At 42.7% G+C, this 24,937-nt stretch overlaps 1 protein-coding gene across 9 annotated transcripts in view; it reads right to left on the bottom strand.

Moving 5' to 3' along the window:
* The window catches only part of DYRK1A (dual specificity tyrosine phosphorylation regulated kinase 1A), a 145,787-nt gene that overhangs the window by 101,728 nt on the left and 19,122 nt on the right, over positions 1–24,937 (bottom strand). Inside the window, exon 1 of one of the 9 annotated variants that reach the window (XM_060396430.1) lies at positions 639–23,645. The exons of the other annotated variants lie outside the window; for them this stretch is intronic. The gene's annotated coding sequence lies outside the window, so the exon portion shown is untranslated. Of the gene's footprint in view, positions 1–638; positions 23,646–24,937 lie in introns of those variants that run through there. 9 annotated transcript variants of the gene reach the window in all.

The following is a 24,937-nucleotide window of genomic DNA, read 5'->3' as shown; positions in this document are numbered from 1 at the left end:
TACACAACATGTACTCAGACTCTTTATTACTCAAATCGATCCTCCTCATAAGATGAACTGGGCTTCCCTGGTGGCTCAGACAGTAAAGACTCCGCCTGCAATATGGGAGACCCGGGTTTGATCCCTGGGTTGGGCAGATCCCCTGCAGGAGGGCACGGCAACCCACTACAGTATTCTTGCCTGGAGAATCCCATGGACAGAGGAGCCTGGTGGGCACTGGTCCATGGGGTCGCAAAGAGTCGGACACGACGTAAGAGGAATTAAAAAGGGGTGCCCGTGACCAAGAATCAAACAAGGCTGAGGTCCAGTGCATCGTGTCGCCCCTCCTTACATTTCCCTTCCTAACCTCAACACCTGCCATGATGGCATGCAAGCGTTTTATTTTAGAAACAAAGCGTATCTATCAGAAAGAAGACACTTAGGAAAAATAACAATCCCTGAAAGCCTGCAATCCCTTCTCATAACCAGCTTCTAAGAAATGCAATAAAAACCACTATGCTTTCCTTTCTGATAGGACTGACTTTTCCAGGTCAGTCAGTTCAGTCACTCAGTCGTGTCCGACTCTTTGTGACCCCATGAATTGCAGCACGCCAGGCCTCCCTGTCCATCACCAACTCCCAGAGTTCACTCAGACTCACGTCCATTGAGTTGGTGATGCCATCCAGCCAGCTCATCCTCTGTCGTCCGCTTCTCCTCCTGCCCCCAATCCCTCCCAGCATCAGAGTCTTTTCCAGTGAGTCAACTATCCGCATAAGGTGGCCAAAGTATTGGAGTTTCAGCTTTAGCATCAGTCCTTCCAAAGAAATCCCAGGGTTGATCTCCTTCAGAATGGGCTGGTTGGATCTCCTTGCAGTCCAAGGGACTCTCAGGAGTATTCTCCAATACCGCAGTTCAAAAGCATCAATTCTTTGGCGCTCAGCTTTCTTCAGAGTCCAACTCTCACATCCATACATGACCACTGGAAAAATCATAGCCTTGACTAGATGGACCTTTGTTGGCAAAATAATGTCTCTGCTTTTGAATATGCTACCTAGGTTGGTCATAACTTTCCTTCCAAAGAGTAAGCGTCTTTTAACTTCATGGCTGCAATCATCTGCATTGATTTTGGAGCCCCCAAAAAATAAAGTCTGACACTGTTTCCACTGTTTCCCCATCTATTTCCCATGAAGTGATGGGACCAGATGCCATATGTGAGTGTACATAAGTGTATATAAGTGCATTCATATATATACTTAGTTCATTATATGTACTTTTATAAATATAATTATATAAACCACTGTGGTTGTAATTATCTTTGAATTTCAAAAATACAGAAAAATAACAAGGTCCAGAAATAATCAAAAAACACACACTATTACTAATAGTTTACATTTTCTTCCAGCAACCCTATTACTGAGAGTAGTAAAATGAGTTTTGTTCTACTTATTTTCTCCGCTAGACTTCTGGGGAACTTAAAGGAAAATGCTGTCCCCTGAAAAATTCTTAAACTGTGTGGTCTTATACTTCAAGGTATCAACTGTCCTCCGATTGGTACCTTTGTCACCTTTGGCCCCAAACTCAGGTGCTGGTCTCCAGGTCTATCATCTGGCCCCTCCACTGGTTTTTCTAAACATCTTTCCCTCTAAACGAAGTACCTCAAAGGTTTGCCCTGAACTAGTAACTCCAGACTTTTCTCTAGCTGCCCTACCCGCTCACTCAGTATCTAGTCCAGAGCTGCAGGATGTTGCCTACAGGGCCACGTTACCACATCAACTCTTTACTACGCCTAAAGGCATGCAACCCCTTTCTTACACAACTCACACATTCCCATCTCGTCCCACCCCCCACAACCATTCTAGAAACTGCTGAATTATTTAGCTACTCTAAATGATCTCGCTCAATCCTATGCATTCTCATAATGCCTCATGCCCTTCCATTCTTCTCCATGCCTACTGTATCATCCCCGGCCCAGGCCCTTATTTCACGCAATTAGACATGCCTCCTAAACTCAGCATCTCCTAGGCCAGATGGCATGCCAGAAACACTAGGGGCGTCTGCAGAACCAGACTGCAGACTTCACTCCCAAAGATCCTGATTCAGGAAGCAGGGAGAAGGGCTCGAGAACCTGCCTGGGTTTTGTTTAGTTTTTGTTTTTTTAAATATTTATTTACTTGGCTGCAGCGGGTCTTAGTTACAGCACTCAGGATCTTTAGCTGCAGCCTGCAAACTCCTAGTTGGGGCGTGTGGAATCTAATTCCATGACCAGGGATCAAAGCCCAGCCCCCTGCATTGGGAGCTTGAAGTCTTAGCCACTGGACCACCAGGGAAGTCCCTGGTTGGTTTGTTTTTTTTTAAATATACAAGAACATCCAGGTTATTTACTCTTGAGCATGGCCGGATTTGGGAAATATTTTACTTAAAGACGGCTTACCCCTCGTTGCATTTCATCACACATTTAGCTGCTGTACACATACATCGCTGAAGCACAGACTTTCAACCTGGATTTAACCCATCTGTGACTTAGGAACATTAGTTAAATCTTACTGCCCTGAACTCAGAGCTCAGTGTGACGTTCCATAAAATGACACCCTCCTTCTGCAGCCATGCTCAATCCTTTCCCCTAACTAAAGTCACCCCTTCTCTACCTGATCTCTACCTAAATCCTAGCCACTCTTCAAGACCCACTCATTTCTCCTCATCCAGCTTAAAGCCACTCCAGTTTCTCCTCTGAACCTCTGTTTACCTACAGACCACTATATTTTATTCGTTATTTATGTTATAGTCTTACTCAAGTGGTATTATCGACTGCTTGGTGAATCTCAGTCTCACATTTCTATTATATCCTAGTAGATGTTCAATGAGCACACTGGATTAACAGAATAAACAACATGGAAAATACTGTTTTGTATAGAGAAAGTGGGTTTAAAGCAGTATGCAAATATATTTATTTTTAAAAAGGAGAGAAGAGTAATTGTGTGCAGAAAAAAAAAGAATTCACAGGTTACACACAAAATGCAAACAATAGTTATCTCCAGAAAGAAGAACTGCAGGGAACTGTTATTCTTATTTTCTAGAATTTCTAAAATGAATGTGTTATTTTGTAATGAAACAAAATCTTATACCTGGAATTTTAAACCTTAGCTAAATCTTAACCTAGAATTTTCTCCTGTTTTTTGGTTGCACCGTACGGAATGTGGGATCCTAGGCCCCCAATCAGAGACCAAACCCATGCCTCCTGCAGTGGAAGCAAGGAGTCTTAACCACTTCCGCCAGGGAAGGCCCAACCTAGTATTTTCTTGATCAATGGAAATTCGGTAAAAATGACTGACATGTGGCATCAATGCAATCCTAATGTATGTGACTGATTTGTTAATGTCAACATTTCCCAACCTATACTCCAAATTCCACTGGCCTCACTAGACTGGGTGTTCAACCTTGGGGGCCTCCTTCACAGCCATGCAGATCAACTATATACACGGTACACGTGAACACAAGCTTTCACAAGTGTACTGTTTCCGGGCAGTTTTCTTCATGGAGCACTGATTCACCTTCTGCTTGTAGTCCTATTTTCCTTAATGTTCATCTACTTTCAGAAACTCATTTCATGACGAAAAATACAAAGTTTATATACAAAACTATATTATCAACAAAAAATTAGAAATACTAAAAATATTCAACACTAACAGAAAAGATGTACAGTCACATGATATTATGTAAATCCTTGAAATTCTTACAATATTATATTACATGAAGGAAAAAAATCATGCATTACATCTTATCAGAAAGAACTTAAAATCTTCATCGAAGTACAGTCTCAGGAAAGTAAAAGGGGGAAAAAAGGCACAGAAGAAACGCTGGAATAAAATACATAAAATTATTAATAATGAATGTCTTTGGCTAATAACAGATTATTTTTAATTTTCTTCCTTACACTTTTTAGCACATCACAACTTTAATAAATATGCATCTTCTTTTTATAATCAGGAAAAAAATGGTCCAAGAAATTCGTCCTCCATCCCTAACAGAAAAGTCACCATGAAATTTAGCTATAGGCCACAACTATGGAACAACTTCACATACCCTCCAACTTTTAAAACTCTGGCCACTGTCCACAGTAAGACTCTCCCAGAAGGGCTCTGGGTTGCCTAACCTGGTGTTCAAGGCCCAAAGCCTTCAGGCTCCGAGTCACCCTCTAACCCCTGGCCCCACCACTTCCCAGGTGGTCTCATATCAGGTTCTAGACACCCAGCTGCCGAGTGTCCTCATTTACAAAGTGAGGATGATCCCCAAAACAGTGCGGTTACAATGACACGGCATTTAACACGCGGCACGGTGACCACGCACTCCGTGCTCCCGCTGCTGCCCTGGTGTGTTCCACACTGTCGTGAAGACCCCCACCTTTCCGGTCCCATCTCTTTTCATACATGTGCGTTCCTTGAAACTTCTCTCGAGCCACAATGGGCATAGCTCATTCCCCAAGAATCCCTCTACTGCTGAAACTACTCCCTTTCCAGCCTGTCAACACCATTTCCCAAGTCCAGCGCCAGTGTCTTCTCCTCCAGAAAGTCTCCCACCAACACCCCTCAAGCCCGCCACAGCAGTACTGACACCGGGACTCGGGCCCTAACTCTGCCTGCAACTGGAGCTAACAAACGCCACGCGCAACGGCACCTAGAACCTTCGGAAAGCCTGTTCCCTCCTGCTCCAGAAGGCCAGCTCCCTCAACTACAGCAGACTCTCCACACGAAGAGAGGAGAGAAACAGAGTCATCATCACCAAACCACAACATCGCTACAAAACCTGCTTTAGCACTGCTCTGTTGACACAAATGAGTTTAAAAAAATTTTAATATTTAAAACAAGATGATAAGCACAGTGTAGTCATATCTGCAATCTAATCATGGAACAAACGACTTGGCTAACTCATTTTAATATGAAAGACACAAAATTGAGAATTTCTAATATAGAGAATGATATATGAGCTAAAAAATATTTTACAGAATTATCAATTCTCTATAAATAGCTATAATCAGAAAAGGCTTGGGCACAGTTTTTGTTTCTTGTTTGGGTCTTTTTTTTTTCCCTGTTAAACACCAGACCTCTTTTCTAAAGAGAATATTTTTAAATGTGGTGTTATTTATACTGAAAACGTTAGCAAACCAGGTGGGCAAACTAATGACTGTGGACGCAAGAGGACAAGGACATGAGTGTTAATTAAATTCTCTACTTTTATGTATGTCTGAGGTTTTTAATAACTAAAAAAAAGCTTTAATAAAATCAGTGATGTATGAAATATGTATCAGAAATACAATTTTTTAAACTATCAAATAAATGACAAAAGAAGCTAACTAAAAAAAATTTAAAGATGTGATATTGTAAGACAAGAGAACTTACAAACACACCATGACTAAGCAAAATCTGCTTTTTTTATTCTTTTCTTTTTGGGGAGAGAAAATAGAGGTTAAAATTGCTTGGAAAACTATTTTACATAAAATGTTTTATATAAATCACTAACAAAGATTTACCTAAATAAACTGATTCCTATAAATTTTTCACTGGGACATTTGTGCTAATAAATGAACAGCTATGATATGAATTCAAGGAGTCGGGGTGAAATTCCCTTTAGAGTGTCATTGGCTGGCTCCATGAGATCAATGAAGCACAAACTTTCTAGTGCCAAAGTCCACAAGACAGACAGATCCCCTTACTAGTTTTAGCAGCTAACATTCTCCAGCCACTCTTAGAGGGGAAAAAAAAAATTTGAACATTTTTAACAACTTGCCCCAAAATTTCCTCTTGCTGCCCGAAGTCATAACTGATGTTTGATCTTCCTACTTTTTCACATTACAAAGAGTAACACATTTTTTGTGGTAGCTAATACAGATGAATTATACAATAACACTGAATTTAGTGTCAGACTGAGAGCGAGAGGTCTTCAGTTTCATTTAATTCAAATCAATCCTTTAGCAGATGTGGAAACTCAGGTTTAGAGGTTATGTGCCTTACTTAAGAGGATCTGAAAGCAAAACCAACACCAAAAAAGTCAGATTATCAAATCAATGATAAAAGCAAAATAATATTTGCCATTTTAATTGAGCATTCAAACTCCACTGCTACACAGAAATATGGGCAAATATGTATCTGAACAACATAAGCATACTTATTTTTATTTTCATATAATTAAATGAAAATACCCAGGAAAATGTCCAGAAAGATAACTACAAGCCTTCAGCAGCAGTAGCTATCTTCAGGACAATGGGACTGAGAAGGTGGCTGGGTAGGAGTCGAAAGAGGGACCACCATACATACTTCTGTATACAATTCAGAAGGGCCATTATTTATACCTACTGAAAAAAAACAAAAAGTAATTTAAAATACCTGCATACAAATAAGATCCTAAAAGTCAGATGATGTCATGACATGATTAGAGTTTCAAATTTATCACCCATTTCTTCAACAAATGTGTGCTAAGAACTGGAGATGTACGGGTGAGAGTGATGGTCACTGTGACTGCCCTTAGGGAGCTCCCAGTCCAACGCGGGGACAGGCAAGCTACACCAACACCTAGCTACAGAGCATGCTCACATGGTGAGAGAGCGATCTGGAGGGAAAGGTCAGACTGCTAAGAGGAGGTCAAAGAGAGGAACCCACTTGAGGAAGGGGGAGGGGTGTCAGAAACAATTTTTCCAAGAAACTGACAGATGAGACCAGAATTTGTAGTCTTTATATGCATAAGGCTTCTGAAGTTCACAATTCTTTCCATTTCTAGATCCACATTAGAGAGATGGTGAGAAAATTCAGAACTTCTGAGAAAGTATCAGGTAAACAGGGATCTGGAAGTACGAAGGCCATTCAGCCCAGAGGTGAAAGACAAAAGTACCTCCACGTAACTTAGCAAGTCTCATGGGTGGGACGAACTGACTCTGACTTGCCCCCTGTAGTCAAAGAAAGTGAAAGTGAAGTCGTTCAGTCATGTCCGACTCCTTGCGACTCGTGGACTGTAGCCCACCAAGCTCCTCCGTCCATGGGATTCTCCGGGCAAGAATACTGGAGTGGGTTGCCATTTCCTTCTCCAGGGGATCTTCCCGACCCAGGGATCGAACCCAGGTCTCCCACACTGCAGGCAGATGCTTTAACCTCTGTACCACCAGGGACAGGACTAAAGCCCAGAGTAAGGAGAATGCGGCAGGAGAGCAAGTGACAAACCAGGGCGAGAAAGCAGGCACGGCGTCACGGATGAGCTGCGGCTTGAGGGCCAGCCGCCGTCACCGCACCCGTGGAGTCTGCGTATTCCAACTCCATGTGGGAAGCAGGGTGCCGTTCACCCCAGAGCCCACCCCTCTAGCCTGGCCTTCACCCAAAGGTCCACAGCACTATTTAAAACTGCCTGCTCCATAAAACAGAATTTTAGAAGAAAACTACCTCTTCACTAGTTTTTTGTGGTTTTTGGTTTTTGTGGTTTTTTTTGCCCTGGGGACAACTTTGCAACATGTTGGAGGGAGCAAAAATCCAAGTAAAGCACAGGAGGTCCTACAGAGATGTGAAGGTCAAGATTAGACTTTCAAGCAGCTGAAGCACCTGGAATCTTTGTGGGACAGGGCAAGAGAGAGAGGAGAGCTACGCAGAAAGGGGTCTCCAAAAGTCTGCAGAGAGACCCAAAAAGACCAGAATGTCCATGGGCCAGGTGAGGCTACCCCAAAACTTAGCACAGAGGGACTAAGAGGCTGAGAGCGGAACAGAAAGGAGCAGGCAGGGAGAGTCTGGAGTCACAGTGGGGAGAGCTCTTTAGCAGAGATTTACTGTGTCAACATGACTGAGCCCCCAGGTGCCCAGACAAGTAATTGGTCAAACACTATTCTAGGTGTGTCTGGAAGGCTGGTTCTGGCTAAGATTAACATTTGATTCTGCAGACTGACTGCTCTAATATGGGTGGTTCTCATCCTGTTGGTTGAGAAGAGAAGAAACAGGCCCTTCCACAGCTAAGAGAGAGCACCTGTCCGACTGCACTGAGCTGAGACTTCAACACTTTTCCTGCCTTTGGACTCAAACAGAAACATCAGCTCTGAAATCTTGAGCCTTCTGGCCTTCAGACTAGAACTGAAATCATCAGCTCTTACGGTTTTCAGGCCTTCAGACTCTGACTAGAACACCACCATCGGCTCTTTGGGTCTCCAACTTGCCAACTGCAGAGTTGGGGACATCTCAGCCTTTACAATCACATGAGCCAAGAAGAGACATGGGTTCAATCCCTGGATCAAGAAGATCCCCTGAAGCAGGAAGTAGCAATATTCTTACCACTCCAGTATTCTTGCCTGGAGAATTCCATGAACAAAGGAGTCTGGCTAACTACAGTCCATGGGGTCACAGGGAGTCGGACACAACTAAGCAAGTGAGCACACAGCACACGATAAAAGACAAACCCAAACATAAATTCAAGGTGGCCAGCCAGCCTGCAGAACTAACATGAACGTTCTTAAAAAGAAAACAGTGTTCAATCAAAAATCAGTAAGCAAGAAACAAAAAGAAGGGATCCAAAGTCCAGGGGATAAAAGAGGCAACGGAACACCAGCTCAAGGCTGGATGAGATGTTACACCGCAGATAACAGCTTTACAACTTCGTATTTCATACAAAGAATTAGAAGAAAATGTGTTCCAAAACTTTCAGGAATTTTGCTCTTTAATGTGTGAACAGAGTATCTCAGCAGAAAAATTGAAACTACAAAAAAAAAGAACAAAAAGAAAATAATAAAATCACAGGAGACACTGAGAAGACAGTAGAAAAACATGTGAAGAAATCATGGCTAAAAATCTCTCACGTTATAATTACACCCAGACATGCCACAGGCAAACAGTTTAAAACCAAAGACAAAGAGAAAGATCTTAAAAGTGGCCAGAGAAAAAAGTATATACAGAGAAGAACAAAATAGTAATTACAACTAACATCGCACTGGAAACGATGGAAGCCAGAAGACAGTGAAACACCACCGTTAATGTGCGCAGTGACAACTACCACGAATGTGGAATTCTGTACCCAGGGAAAATAAACTTCAAGCACTAAGGTGCAATAAATTCTTTACCAGCATACCTGAACTACAAATACCACTAAAGAATGTTCTTCAGGCTCAGGGGAAATGATACTGGATTGAAACACAAATCTATACAAGAAATGAAGAATGCCAGAAATGGTAAATAAGTAGGTAAATTTTCAAAATGAGTATTTTTTTCTTTCTTATACTTAAAAGAATATTGATTGTTTAAAACAAAAACTATAAATTGCAGCTTAAAATGTGCTTAAAGCTAAAATCACAAGATTGTAACATATGTAGGAATAACACATGGTGGGAATAAAAAAATATGGCAATAATTGCACCAAGTGGGAGGCAGGTAAACAGCTTGATAGTGTTTATGGCTATCCCATTTGGGAAATGGGGAATGGGAAGTGGAAAGTGTCACCAACTCTAAATACTAAAAAACAGATATGAACTTGCCTCAATATATAGTACACCTTCAGAAGTTCCTGTGAAGCTCATGCACAGTAATTACAAACACACAGAGAAACCCTTCATCCCAAGAGAAACTCAGTGGGTAAACAACCCAATTTCACACCCAAGGAATTAGAAATAATAGAACCATCTGAAAAAAACTTCCAAATAGGTATCTTAAGATGCTTAGGAAAAAAGAGTCAATTTTGTATTAAGGATAATCAAAAAAATCAGGCAGTTCAATAAAGAACCAGGTATTAAAATTAACATACACACATAATACATTCATGTTCATGGCTGGCTCATGGCTGGCTCATGACCGCAAAAACACTAACACTGGTACTTTCCATTCTAAGTGTGACCATCTTTTCTTTTTAAACAACACTGTTTACTGTATGTTCATCTTATTCAAAATGAGCAGTCCAAAATTAGCTAAAAGAAGGTATCATGTAAAAATATACTCCAACTGCAGCACATTTCCAAGTTTGACACAAACAAGCAATTTTAGGAAAAGTGTAATCATAGTGTATTTGTCACCAGTCTTCTATAATCTGCACCTTCTCACAAAGTCATTAGAATTCCTACATTGCTAAAATGTGTTCTAATAATTTGTATCATTTTCCTAAATTAATACTCATTTTTAACAAATCCTAATAAAAATTATCACTGTCGGATTGAGCCAGACCCATAACCTCCACTCTTTAGAGACTAGTAGCTCAAAAACCATTATTATAAATGACATGTGAAGTACTAAAATTTGGGGCAATGCCTAATTTGAATCCCAAATTTGAAAATCAAGCTAACGTTGAAAAGATGCATAATACACTATGAATTTCTACTCTAACTAGAAATATACTTACAAATATCTAAAAGTTACTATTTCAAAAGCAACATGCCTCTACTCTTCCATATAATGTATCAGTGGCGGTGGTTTATTCGCTAAGTCATATCCAACTCTTGAGGCTCCTCTGTTCACACAATTTTTGCTCCTCTGTCCAAAAATCTGCCTGCAATCTATCAGAGCATAAGCTAAAAAAGGTCACTCTCCAAAAAAATATCCACATCCTAATCTCTGGAAGCTACAGATGTGATCATACTTAGAAACAGGTCTTTACAGATGTGACTAAGGTTCAGTTACGGATGCTGAAATGAAGAGACGATTCGGGCGGGCCCTACATGCCTTCACAAGTGTCCTTATGCGAGCACTAGGCAGACACCTGACACCAGCAGAGAGAAGGCAGAGCTCAGAGAGATGTGGCCACAAGCCAGAGGGCGCCGGCAGCGCCAGGAGCGCGGCAGGAGGAGGCGCCCCGCACCACCGACACTGCAGCTTCGGCTCCGGGCTGCCGATTCCAAGGCTTCTGACTTCCAGAGCAATGAAAGCACACACCTGTTCTTTTAAATCACTAAGCTTGTGGTGATTTTTTACAGAAGCCACAGGAAACTAATACAAAGAGATAAAGACATTTCCAATCTTAAAATATGTACACTTACAAACATCACCTATGAAAAACGCTTCAGTCTGTATTTGTATTCTTGGAGGATGTGGAAGAGTATGCCTAATTTAATATCAACATCTCATTTGGAATGATTTACAATCTTAACTACTTTTTTGTGAGTTCCTTCAAGCTTTAAAAAGACATAACCACTGGAAGACATAGAATGTAAAATCCCCACCACTTTCATGCTCAGTGAAACCCAATACGGAGCTATCCAATCTGGAAGACTTTAAGAAAGCTTTCATAGGTTCTATCGCAAACAGCAACTGCTAAAATGCCAAACTTTCACTGTCAATGACATGAGGGCAGAAACTGTATTTGTGGCTTTTCACTACTTTACCCCTAACTTTTGGTGCATCATCTAATGAATCAGCCTGGATTGTATTTCCTGTCAAAATTTCCTACTATTGCGTGCTTTCCACACCACTCTTCCCCCTTTCTCCACCCTGCAGCTTCACCATGAACCCTCGGGGCTCTAACTGTAATATCTCAATGGGTTAAGCAGCAACCACGCCCTTGTGAAAGCCAAGGCACATCTAATATGCTGAAAAGAAGGAACAGGCTGACATGTCCTGGGTAGTCATCTCACCAGGAAAAAAGCCACTTACTTGAACATCTGTGTACAAGCCGGATTTGGGTCTAACATTACCAAATGCTTCTCAATTTAGGGCAGTTGTAAAGAATCCGCCTGTGATGCAGGAGATCCCAGTTCGATCCCTGGGCTGGGAAGATCCCCTGGTGGAGGGAAAGGCTACCCACTCCAGTATTCTGGCCTGGAGAATTCCATGGACCGTACAGTCCACAGGGTCACAAAGAGTCGGACACAACTGTGTGACTTTCACTTTCTCTCTTTTACCAAACCTGTTCTAGGTTTTAAGATCCCATACTCTTTCCACTAAAGGACACTGCCCCTCTCAACCACGGAACTGCTGCAGCTGATTAGGAAGATCTGCAGATGTGCCTAGCACAGGCTTTGCATCATCAAATTTAGTTCTGCTCCCCTTTACTTCAGAGAAGGGGCCACATCCTTAACCTTCACAAGCTTCTCTATCCTGTTCCTTTCCTTACAAGGTCCCGACAATCGCAGATCAGGGAGAGAGAAGAGTGTCCAGGTCCCTGACAGACACTGGTCCCTCTGGGGCAGAAAGAAAAAGGGAAGCCCTCCTTCTGTCTCAAGCTGTGCTCTTCACCTTACATGACCTCTCCTATCTTCTGAACTTGAACATCACATTCAGAACCTGCCTTGTAACAGTTGTAGAATACATCCCTTAAGAAGAAAATTCTCTTAAGAATGGTACTGTGATTTAATAGTCTTGTCTTCTCTACCAGGTTGTAATTTCATTACGAACAGAGACTATATCATATTCAAGGTCAAAGAACAAAGCAATTTCCCACACAGATGACACTGAAGATGTATTTAATTGAAGTCATCAAGTTGATACACAGTAACTTAAGAAGAGAAGTGAAGAAGTGATGTTGCTCAGTGTATCTGACTCTTTGCGACCCCATGGACTGTAGCCTACCAGGCTCCTCTGTCCATGGGATTTTCCAGGCAAGAGTACTGGAGTGGGTCGCCATTTCCTTCTCCAGGGGATCTTCCTGACCCAGGGATCAAATCCGGGTCTTCTGCATTGTAGGCAGACACTTTTACTATCTGAGCCACCAGGGAAGTCTTAACACGATGTTAAAACAAAAGTATGTAAATTATTTGGTTTGTGCTATACTGGAACTTATGCTGAGCAGCTAACTTTTCCAGAATCTCTGTTCACTTAGGCAAGGTTCAAGAAGTCTAGATTTCTATCTTATAGTAATTTCCCAGCTTACTTCCAAATGGAGATATGAGCACTTAACCTTATTTACCAAACAAATTAGCACAATACCTGGCATAGACTTAAAAACGCCACCTAACATTTCTGATAATACGTTTTAATTTATGAAGCAATTTTAAGTACAACTCGTGTCACGTTCTCTGAACCCTACAAAACCCAGTAGATACATAATTTTGCACTTTCACATCTGAGGCACCTGAGGTGTAGACTATCCAAAGCAAGTGGGTCCCATACCACTGACATCTGCATCAGAATCACCCTCAGGGGCTGGTTAAAAATTCAGCTTCAGAGACAGAACCATCAGAACTTCCAAAGGGTAGGGCCAGAACCTGTATTTTGAACAAGGGCCCCAGGTGATTTTCACACATGGCCAAATTTACGAACTTCTTAGAATTCAGAGCCCATGAGGTTTGATAGCATTTAAGAAAGAGCTTCGTTCTGCTGGGCTAGTTTACCAAAGGGAACGATGTGCTACTCCTCTGGGAAAGAGATGTCACTTGCAACAGAATGTGCACCTTGGTGTCTCCAGTAACACAGAATGCAGCAGAGACTAAACAACTCTTTACCTGGCTTGTACTTTGAGGAGACAAAGGTCTAAACAGTTAGAGCTGGTTAGTTTCATGTTCCTAGTAATTTCAGAACATGCCTTTCAAATATACTCAGCATTTTAATCAAATGCCAAAATAATTTACTTCCTCTTTGTGTTAACCGTAAGATTTTTGGTAAACAAAAACATTCAGTAAAAAGCTTATCCCCAAAAGGATACTAAGGAAACTAAACGGTTTCCTCCACGCTGTCTGCGGCAGAGACAAGACAGTCACCTCCTCCCTCCGTAATCGTCACACACACAACTGCCCTGCTGGGTTCCACTTTCCGGCTTCCACGGCAGCTGGGTATGGCCACATGACCAAGTTCTCACAGACGGAGTGCAAAAGGAGGCATGGCTGCCGCTTCTGATCTTCTAAGACAAGGAGTGAACATGTCTGTCCCTTCACCTTCCTAAGAGATGGGGCAAGGACAACACAGATGAGGCCCATCCCCAGGGTACCCTGAAGGACCAGGGAAGAATAAATGCCTGTCTCTGAAGGAGCCACGGGGGCCGCCCCCCGCCGACCCAGCAGTTCACCTCGAGAGGATTCTATGTTCTCAGAGCCACGGAGGTGCTGGCTCCCAGTTACAGCAGCTTGACTGTGGACCCGAATACACCACTCCTTGGGTGGCAACTGGAACCCGTTCGCTCTAATGATGACATCAGCTGCGGGCATTTCTAAGGTGTTTGACACTAAAATGTTGCACGCTGAAGGGCTTTTAAAAGATTCTTCGTGAAAGTCTAGAGGTTAAGAATCATGGTGCATAGGAAGAACACTGGACCCCGGGCCTCCTAACTTTCCAGGTCACCTTCCATTCAATACTATGCTAAGATTAGACTCTAAAATCAGAAAAGAGAACAACACTTTTTTAAAAATAAAGTTTAGGTTAACTTTATTAATTGAGTCAACAAATCACCTACCCCAGCATCTGCCGGTTGCCAAGCAATGTGCTCTCACGTGAATGCAGGTTTACAGAAACCTTTAGATTTCTGGCTGTCCTACGCCTTTAACTCTCCTGAGCCTGGACAAATGCCACAGAAACCAAAACCAGGACCAAGACATTAACAAGGACCTAGAAATACTCACACCAAGATAAATTTTCTTTACAGAAAGTGATATATTAGAAACTTCTCTTCTCCTTCTCCCACTTTGTGTGTGTGAGTCACTCAGCTGTGTCTGAATTCTTCGCAACCCGTGGACGGTAGCCCAACCAGGCTCCCATGGAATTCTCCAGGCAGGAATACTAGAGTGGGCTGCTATTCCCTTGTCCAGGGGAGCTTCCTGATCCAGGGCTCGAACCTGGGTTTCCTACAGTGCAGGCAGGTTATCTACCGTGTGAGCCACCAGGGAAGCCCCCCTTCTCCCACTACTGCCCAAAACTGCAGCACTTTCATTCGTACCCCATCCAAAGCAAGGAAAGCAAGCAACAAACCCGAGCAGTGGTGGCCGGCCCACACTCTTCCTGCCCCAAGAACAGGGGCGCCGGGGCGCCGCCTCTGCCCCCACCCTAACCCCCAGGGCCTGCAGCGCACAGGACACAGGCCTGGCTCCCAGGAGGGACAGGAGCACGTCCTTTCCTGGGCTATAAGGCATCCTTGTGAGCTGGGTGTGAACCAGCCCAAGAACAGGAGGAGCTTTTGCTAATGTAAAACTGAAGAGCTTCCGAATCCCAGAAGAGTCCAAATCCCAGAAGAGTCCGTTCTCACAGTGCTTTGTCCGTGAGGGTAAGCTCAATCTGGCTGGATGCAAAAACACCATGGAGTAAACCGCTTTCACCAACCGTCAAGATTTTTAAAGGAAAGCCTATTTAGCATAGGTAAAACCTTAGTATTAAAAACACATTCTCCAAATCACACACTACGTTTTCCAGGATGGGGGTGGTGGCTCAGGTGTGGTGGGACAGGTACTATGTCAGAATTACTCTTACAGAACAATGGTTCTCAACCTTTCCTTTACTCCCATCCCCAGGAGGAAAGCTTTATTTAAATCTCTCCTTTACAGAGAAGAATGAAAAATTGTGGAATAAGGCTTTGTCAGATAGGGTTGAATTATGGGGGGGGGGGGGGCGGTCACAAAGCACTGTACTAGCTAAGATTTTTCTCACCTCCCCATGCCTGAAAAGTCTCCCCTCCTTGGGGAGTGATAGCGCCCCTTTGGAGACTGCAGCTGCAGAACCTAAAAATGGGATCCGCAAACTACACATCACCCAGACCCCTTCTCAGACATTTGGATACGCCGAGTCTGGGGCTAGACCCAAAAACTTCCACTTCTTTTAAGCTTTCCAGAGAACTCTGATGTGTCTGGTCAATGAGCCACAAGGAGCCACCGAATGTGACAAACTTCCACTGTCACCCTCAAACCCAGTTAACAGGACGGCCTCAACATGGAATCGAGATCAGAACCATTTAAATGAAATGAACACTTTCATATTCTGAGCATTAAGGAGAAATCTATTCGGAGGCAGAAAAACATAAGTCCTGAGCTGTCATTACAGAAGATGTAATTATCTGTCTCTTCTTTCTCCTGGACAAAGCATAACCACAGGGCTGCTGGAGAAACATTTGAGATATTTTATGGACTGCAACATGTGGCCCCAAAGGACGTTCACATCACTTATTTCACAAAGTATGTACTCTGGGTTCTTATCCAATGTTTTGGTACTTGAACTTAGGTGCAACTCGGAGCCGGGTAAGCCATAAAGTACTCCATTGTCTCTTCAATCTCCACATCTCCATAATTACAAGCCCTACCAAAATGATCAATCCACAGTTTAAGTGAATACAACAAATTACAGCTATCTGAATGTAGTGACAGCAAAAATGACATACAATCAGATCACTGCATTATAAAATGGATACGCTGGTCAGATTAGATAATAAAAACAGAACAGAAAAGTGGTCTTTCTCCACTTTAGACAGATAACCTTCTGGAGTTCATGCCCCTTGGTGGTCCCAATAAACCACTTCTGCCCAGTGTCCGCCGGAGAAGGCGATGGCATCCCACTCCAGTACTCTTGCCTGGAAAATCCCATGGACAGAAAAGCCTGGTAGGCTACAGTCCATGGGGTCGCAAAGAGTTGGACATGACTGAGCGACTTCACTTTCACTTTCATGCATTGGAGAAGGAAATGGCAACCCACTCCAGTGTTCTTGCCTGGAGAATCCCAGGGACGGGAGAGCCTGGTGGGCTGCCGTCTATGGGGTCGCACAGAGTCAGATATGACTGAAGCGACTTAGCAGCAGCAGCAGCCCAGTGTCTGCACCTTATACTGTCTCCTCTGCATGAATCCAGACTGCCCTGTGACTTGCTTTTGACCAAAGAATCTGGTAAAGATGACACTATACCAGCTTCAGGCATGTAAAGTATTAAGATGGCCCAGTGGCTCCTGCTGTTGGCACCACCAGAATCCAGTTCAAACCAGTTGAACATATGAAGTTCAACCACCCCAAGACCATGCCGTGAGAGAGCCCAGGGCAATCATACAAATACGTTATCTAAGGAAGATGTCTCAGACACCACACGGGCTGGAATCCACCCTCTTGGACTTCCCAGTCCCAGGAGACACCATGTAGAATGGAGGCAAGGCCTGCCCAAATTGGAGAATCGTGAGCAAACAAGAGCATTGGTTGTTTTAAGCTTCTGAGTTTTGACATGGTTCACTAAATAAATACAGATAACCTCAATATTTTGTATGCAAACAAACATGGAAGAAAAGTTAAAATGTACCTGTTTGCAAGATGTTTGAAGGTAAACACTCCACATCTGAAAATAATTTACTGTCTTGAACTTGGAAAAAAGGCTGGTAAATTCTTACATCTTATTTTGTATCAGCACACTTCTTTAACGAATAACTCAGAACTCCTACAAGATTGTTAATACTGAGGAGAGAAGCGGGTCAAGACTCCATCTTCGGGCTAAAGACCTATACACATCCACACACAAAATAGCTTATTGAACTTCAGTTAAGAAGCTGCCTACAGATAATCTCTTTGAGAATATACCCTCCTGGCTAAGAATACAGAGTGGAGATTTTTAAACTGATTTGTATCCTCGCACAGAGGTAGTAATGAGAACAAAAGAGAACTGCTATCTGCCAGTAGAAAATGACAACCATGGATAAGTCTTTATGTTATGGGTTCAAACACTTACTGAGAAATATTTAAGATACACTCTGTGCCAGGCATCCTGGATACCAGGAAAAAAAAAAAAATCCCTGCCCACTGCTGCTCAATCTAGCCAAGGCCCCAAATACAAATAGTGATTTTACAAATGCTACTGATGCTTTAGAATTGTGGTACTGGAGAAGACTCTTCAGAGTCCTTGGACTGCCAAGAGATCCAACCAGTCCCTCCTAAAGGAAATCAGTCCTGAATATTCATCGGAAGGACTGATGCTGAAGCTGAAACTTCAATACTTTGGCCACCTCATGCGAAGAACTGACTCGCTGGAAAAGACCCTGATGGTGGGAAAGTTTGAGGGCGGGAGAAGGGGACAACAGAGGATGAGATGGTTGGATGGCATCACCGACTCAACGGACATGAATATGAGCAAACTCCGGGAGTTGGTGATGGACAGGGAGGCCTGGCGTGCTGCAATCCCTGGGGTCACAAAAAGTCAGACGCAACTGAGCAACTGAACTGAGAGTAAAACTGGGCACAATGCAAACACAAGAAGGAACCAATGAGAACACAGAAGATAGAGCTATTCTTTCTACCCCATTTATGCATCCTTCCAGGAGAGTTAGGAAAGACTAAAGGAGATGACATCTGAGATGAGTAACTGAGGTTATGAAGACTTTCCCCAAAACCCACCCCACAAGGGCTGGAATTCAAACATTCTAACATCGGCTGTACCGAGGGCATTTGTGTCTGCTTTCTTCCCCAAGTGTCCTTAGCATCTAAATCAGGGCCTGTCACATAACAAGGAACGCAAACATGTTAAATATTACTCCTATAATTAGACCTTGGACATTTCACTCAGCATCATTTCTTAAAGATGAGTAATGGCTGACAGAGCTGCTTTGAGAATTAAATGAGATGCTATATGATGACAGTGTTTGGAAAATGAAAATAGGCAATAAAAAGCTTGGGTGATATTATCATATTAGAGGAAGCAGCATTTGTGCATCTGATGCCTCAGGTGCCTACTATGCTGAGCTCTGGGCTCTACAGAAGGCCCTGTGTAAGCAGCAGAGACAGTGTGCCTGAAGGAAGACAGAGCGGAAGGAGCGGAAAGCAAAACACGCGCGGGGATGAGAGCCACTGAGAGGAGCCGTTAAGTGGAGCAAGCGCAGGGGGCTGCAGGCAAAGAGTGCCAAGACAAGCTGAGGTCACCACAAGGAGGACCTGAATAATAAACCTGGTCTTCACTGCTTAGAAACAAAAGTCATGGATGGTTACAGGCTGTGGAGAAACAGCACAATCAGGGTGAGAGCAAGTATAAGGACGAAGACAGCAGGGCTGAGAGTGTAAAGAAATAAAGACCAAAAAATAGTCTGAAAAAAGGAATATTACAGCTTCAGTAAGTACAAATTCAACAGTGGATGATCCAAGCATTTACAACTATTCTCACAAAGCGCCACTGAAAATTAAAGCCAACTAAAATCAGTAAAGACATCAAAAGTAATAATAACAACAGAAGAAAGTAATGGTCAAATTTTTAGGTAACGAAAAATCATGGACAGTGGTAGTAGACTTAGGAGAATGAAGAAAGGCACACAGTAAGTGTCTACACCTGAAGATACCAAGGAAAATGGTGAACGAATCCTGAAACCTGGAAGGGCCTCTGAGGACACACACACATTCTCTATGTCCAGAGACCTGCGGAGCACCCACACCCTAACAGCAATGAGCATACCTAATGGTCAGATTTCGGTTTCTAAATACCATTCTCCAGGAAAAGAAACCAGCACTCCAGGCAGAGTTCTCATGCTTGATATCAAATACATGACCCATAAAAGAAAAATTTAATATAAACTGGACTCTGTCAAAATCCAAACTTTTTACTCTGGAAAAAAAAAAAAAAAGACTGTAATGAGGAAGCAAAAAACAAGGAACAGACAGGGAGAATCACATATCCAACAAAAAAAAGACCTTGTATCCAGAACACATAAAGAACTCTCATAACTCAAATTTTTTTAAAAAAAACTAATCAGAAAATGGACGAAAGACATGAACAGATATTTCACCAAAGAGGAGACAGAGATAGCAAACAAGCAAATGAAAAGATGTTTAACATCCTTAGTTATTAAGAAAATGCACACTGAAACCACAGTAGAGCACGACACCCACAGCTGAATAAAAGGGTGATAATACCAGACGGTGGGCAGATGCCGAGGAACTGGCCCCTCGTGCGGCGCTGCTGAGAACACAGCGGGCACACACACCACGGGGAGACTCTGGGGGTGCCTAGAGGACTGCACACACGCCCAGCATGGGGCCCAGCAGCACGCGCAGACCCCACCCCCTGACGCAGAGGACGCCGCACAGACATCTGTCACAGACATTCACAGCAGCTTTATTCACAATATCATACAAAATACTCGAAACAATCCAAATGCCCTTCAATAGTTGAATGGTTTAACAAACTTGGTACAAGCATACAACAGAACCCTACTCAGCAATAAGAAAGATTAACTACTGCTGTGCACAACACCAAACGGACCTCAAGGCATTACGCTTTGTGAAAAAGGCTGATCTTAGAAAGGTTACATACTGTATGATTCCACTCATCTCACACACTGAAGTGACAAAACTACAAACACGGAGAATAAACAAAACGGTGGAGGGGGTATTGGGAATACAAACAGGTAGCAAAAAGCGTTCTTCTAAAGTGATAGAACAGCTCTCTTTGACTGTAGGACTAGCTTACCCAAATCTATACAAGGAACAGAAAAGTTACAAAAGACTATGCTCACACACACAAATGCAAGTTTAAAAACTAAAGAAATAAGGCATGCATTTACCAGAAATGTACCAGATATATCAGATGCCCAGATTTTGATACTGTGCTAAGGCTACACAAATTCCACCAAAGGAAGCTGACGGGGCATCCTTGCAACTTCCTATGAGTTTTGAAATGTGAAATAATCATTTCAAAATAAAGACTTTTTAGGGGGGAAGGGGCTTCTTGGAAAAATGGCCTACTCCAAGGCTGAGACAAAAGTTTAAGATAAGCTTGGAAGAGCTCCAAAAAATGACAGAGATAGGCTAAAAGGACACAGAAGTCAACCTGGCGAAATCTGGGGCAAGTGAAGCACCAAAATCAATGCAGTAATAGATTACAACCCACTGCATGAAACAGAAAATCAGGTACCCACAGTGATACAAAACAAGTAAACACGTTAAAAGTCGGTAACCGACAATATTTTACACAGTCGCAAAGTATCTCTGTACAAAATACTTATTACAAAAAGGGAGGAAAAGTAACTTTAAAATGGAGGAGTCTGAAGGCACCACCATAATCAAGTAATCAAAGTGAATGTTATCAATAATGGTACCAACGGAAATCATATGCCCCCGGCAGTAGGCACGGTACCACCCCGCCCAAGCGTGCTCCACAACCTGACCCTCGGCACCTGTGAACGCGTTCCTTTACATAGCAAAGGGGAATCACGGCTGCACAGAAAATTAAATTTGCCAATCACATAACTTTAAAATTGAGACTAACCTCAATGACCCCAGTGGGCCCAGTGAAATCACAAAACCCCTCCAGAGTGAAAGCAGGAAGGAGAGAGACGGCAGCACAGGTGCGCGAGGTCCACAGTGGCCAGTTGTGCAAAGAGGGGGAGACCCAAGCCAAGAAAAGCAGATGGCCCCCAGAACCAGGAGAGGGCAGGCACATGAACTTACAGTCTCCACGAGGGATGCAGCCCTACCAACACCAAGACTTGAGCCCAGAGCAGATCCATTTTGGACTTCTGAACTCAGAACTGTGACATAATGTGTGTTTTTTTAAGCCACTGAACTTGTGGTAATATTTTTTACAGCACAAACTGAAAATCAGTAATACACCATCTAACAAAATGCACTGAAATTAACATAGCATCCCTTCCATGATACTCCTGGCCAAGATGTTCAGCCTACATCTAGTAAAGAAACATCAGACAAACTCACATTGAGAGGGACTCTCTAAAATAACTGGCCTGTAGTCTTCAAATATATCAATATCATAAAAGAAAGAGCAGCTGAAGGACTACTGTAGATCAAGAATTGGAGAGACATGACAACAAAAGGTGTTAAGTGATCCTAGATTGACTGTATCCTTCTATAAAGGAATACCACTGGGGCAACGACTGAAAGCTGAATGGAGGCCTAAGGATCAGACAACTGTAATATATCAATGTTAAATTTCTGCCTCTGATGGCTGTACTGTCGTCAGGCAAGAGAACGTCTCTGTTTATAGGAAAAATGCACTACAAGATTCAACAAAGAAGAGACTTCATGTCAACAACTTTATCTCAAAAGATTCAAGAAATAAAAGTTATTTATATTCTACCTGCAACTTATCTGAGTTCATTTCAACAAATAAGCAAATTAAATGCAGTAAAACCCCATATTGCAACCCAAATCCTATCCGGGCTGGCAACGATCATGTCCCCAAACAGACCAGAGGCATGCACGCTCTCTGGGGAAAACACACAGAGACTCCACCCGTGGAGAGACCAAGCACAAGAGAACAGGTGAGGCGGAAGACTGCAAGGAGCTTCCTCGGTGGCTCAGCAGCAGGTAAACAATCCACCTGCCAACACAGGGGATGCAGATTTGATCCCTGGATCAGGAAGATCCCTTGAAGAAGGAACCGGCACCCTACTCCAGTACTCTTGCCTGGGAAATCCCATGGACAGAGGAGCCTGGTCGGTTACAGTCCACAGAGTAGCAACGAGTCGGACACACCTTAGCGACTCATCAACAAGAGCCCTGGAGTAAAACAAGGGCACTCACGCTTACAGGTCCCTCAAGCACCACACTAATATGCCTTCAGTGAGCAAGCTTCACCCACGAAAATAGCTTCTTTTCAGCTTTATCACCACTTACTCCTAAACGCAAGCCACCAGCCCAGGGATGGCCAGATATTTGAGGAAAGCTGCCAAAACTCAAAGACAGAAATCAAAGCAAGCAGAAAAACAAGAATCCGCAGGAAACAGAGACAATGCCATGAAGGGGAAAAAAAAGGCAATTAATCATAATATGAATGTGCCTGAAGAGGTAAAAGAATATGTGAAACCATGAAGTAAAAACAAAATACTAATGAAAAGAAAGAAAGGGCAAGGGCGGGGGGGGGGGGGGGCGGGGTAGGGAGCAGAGAACATAAAAAATATATCCTGATGGAAAATAAAAAGTTGAAAAATATCTCCCAATACGGGTAAAAAATAAACAAAAAATATTCAAGGCAACACTACAAAACTTCCGAACAGTACAGATGAAGATCAGATCCTCAAAACTCCTGGGGAGTGGGAGGGTTCACATAAAAAGAACCAATATCTCAAATAAATCAATGGATCCACATTAATATTTAGTAGTCACTAGCATCACAGAGTCAGATATTTTATGCCTCCTAAAGATAACATACCACCCATGTAGTATTCTCCCTACTTACCACCTCTCAAAACACACACACACACACACACAGAATCTTATCAAGTCTCTAGATCTCACTACCACATATAGGAAATACACTGCAAGGGACGGGGACACGTCAATGACACCACAGGGTTTCACTCAGCAATGCAGAGGCTATAGAAAACTTCAAGACAGAGAACACAGTTTCTTCAACAAATAAAACTCAAGGGAAAAAAATAACACCAACAGATTAAAAGAGACTTCAGAGGTTTGTCAGTCTGACAATTTATGGACCTTACTTAAGATTCTAATTTGAATAAACTGTTTTAAAATATAATTATGAGGCAATCAAGGTAATTTGAACTTAAACTGGATATTTGAAGAATTATTTTTAATCTTTTAAAGGTATGATATTACTACAAGGGTTATAGTTCACAAACGAGCCCTTATCTTTTAGAGAGACAAATATTCGCAAGTAAAATTATGTATCTGGGTTTGCTGGTATGAAATGAAAAGGAAGAAGGACAGACAGGATTATAAATTTTTAAAAAGTGGCCATGAGCTGACGACTGCTGAAGATGGGTAATGGTTACATGAGAGTGCATTATGTCCTCTGACTTTTCCATACTTTTGGAACCGAGAATACAAATTATATCTGCTATAAGAAGCTAGAAAAGCATAAAGCAATTCATTCAGAGTTCTCAGTAAAAATTACATTCCAACTGCAATTCTATACCCAGTCAAAACTTTTACTCCTGAAAGAAATCAGATTAAAGACACTTTCAGATGATGTCTCAAAAAACTAACCTCTCATGCACTCTTTCTCGGGAAGTCTAAAAGCTGTGCTGACAAAATGAAAGAAAAAAGTTGGAGGAGGAAATAGCAACCCACTCCAGTATCCTTGCCTGGGAAATCCCGTGGACCGAGGAGCTGGGTGGGCTACAGTCCATGGGGTCGCAAAGAGTCGGACACGACTCGGCAGCTAAACAACGACATACATAGGAAAAGACCCTAAAAGAGAGCACATACATGTATGTATAATGGACTCACTCTGCGATACAGCAGAAACACAATACTGTAAATCAACCGCACTTTAATCAACAACATTTAATTCCCATATAGGAGTGGTTTGATGGAGGGGCCCTTAAGGAAGGGGGTGGGGTGGGTGAGAATGAGGCATAGGGCAATTATCTAATCTTTGTGCAAAACTATACAGAGAGGCTATTAGAAGGTATGGGGAAAGTTAACAGGAGGACCTAGAAAACAAAGCAAAACAAAACCACAGGAGGAAAACAAAACGGGAAAAACAAAATTATACAAGGAGGGAAATGTAATCACAGTATACAATTTGCCTCTACAGTGAGCAAGACTTACATAATCATAACACTACACTGAATACACTCTACGAAAACATACGTGTAACTACAACGGATAGATGGAAGACGTCAGTCTAAAAACAATGACACCCACTCCCCCACTCCAGTACTCTTGCCTAGAGAATTCCATCGACAGAGGAGCCTGGCGAGCTACAGTTTACGGGTTCGCAGTCAGACAAGACTGAGCACACACACTTCAGAAAACCAATAGACAGCGTCTTAAAGCTTATGTCAAATACCAGAGTAGGGTCAGAGTTACCCACCCAGCCTCCAATTTCCCCCTTTTCCGCTGTAACCTAAGTCAATTTTGTCCAGAACTCTTCTGCACACTCACCCATTTAGGCACGTGCTCAGGGAAAGCACTCAGTTCCACGCACGTGTCCGACTGGTCTAAATGTCATTCCATTTCCCTTTCTAGTGAGTGTTTCAGAAACAGGCCTGTGAGCCAGGAGGCAGGTCTGCCAGTGCTTCTAAGCAAAGCTTCCACATCCTTACACAGCTACATGAAAGATAATTTTCCTTCTCTAGACACTGTTGTACCTGGGTACTACTCTGAAACTCCGGCATCTTATTGAGGATGTAACCGGCCAAAGACTCAAAGGGGAGACGGAAACTCAGGACCC

This window comes from Ovis aries, chromosome 1 (assembly GCF_016772045.2).
Source record: "Ovis aries strain OAR_USU_Benz2616 breed Rambouillet chromosome 1, ARS-UI_Ramb_v3.0, whole genome shotgun sequence".
NCBI lineage: Eukaryota > Metazoa > Chordata > Mammalia > Artiodactyla > Bovidae > Ovis > Ovis aries.
This window is presented reverse-complemented; position numbering and strand designations above follow the sequence as displayed.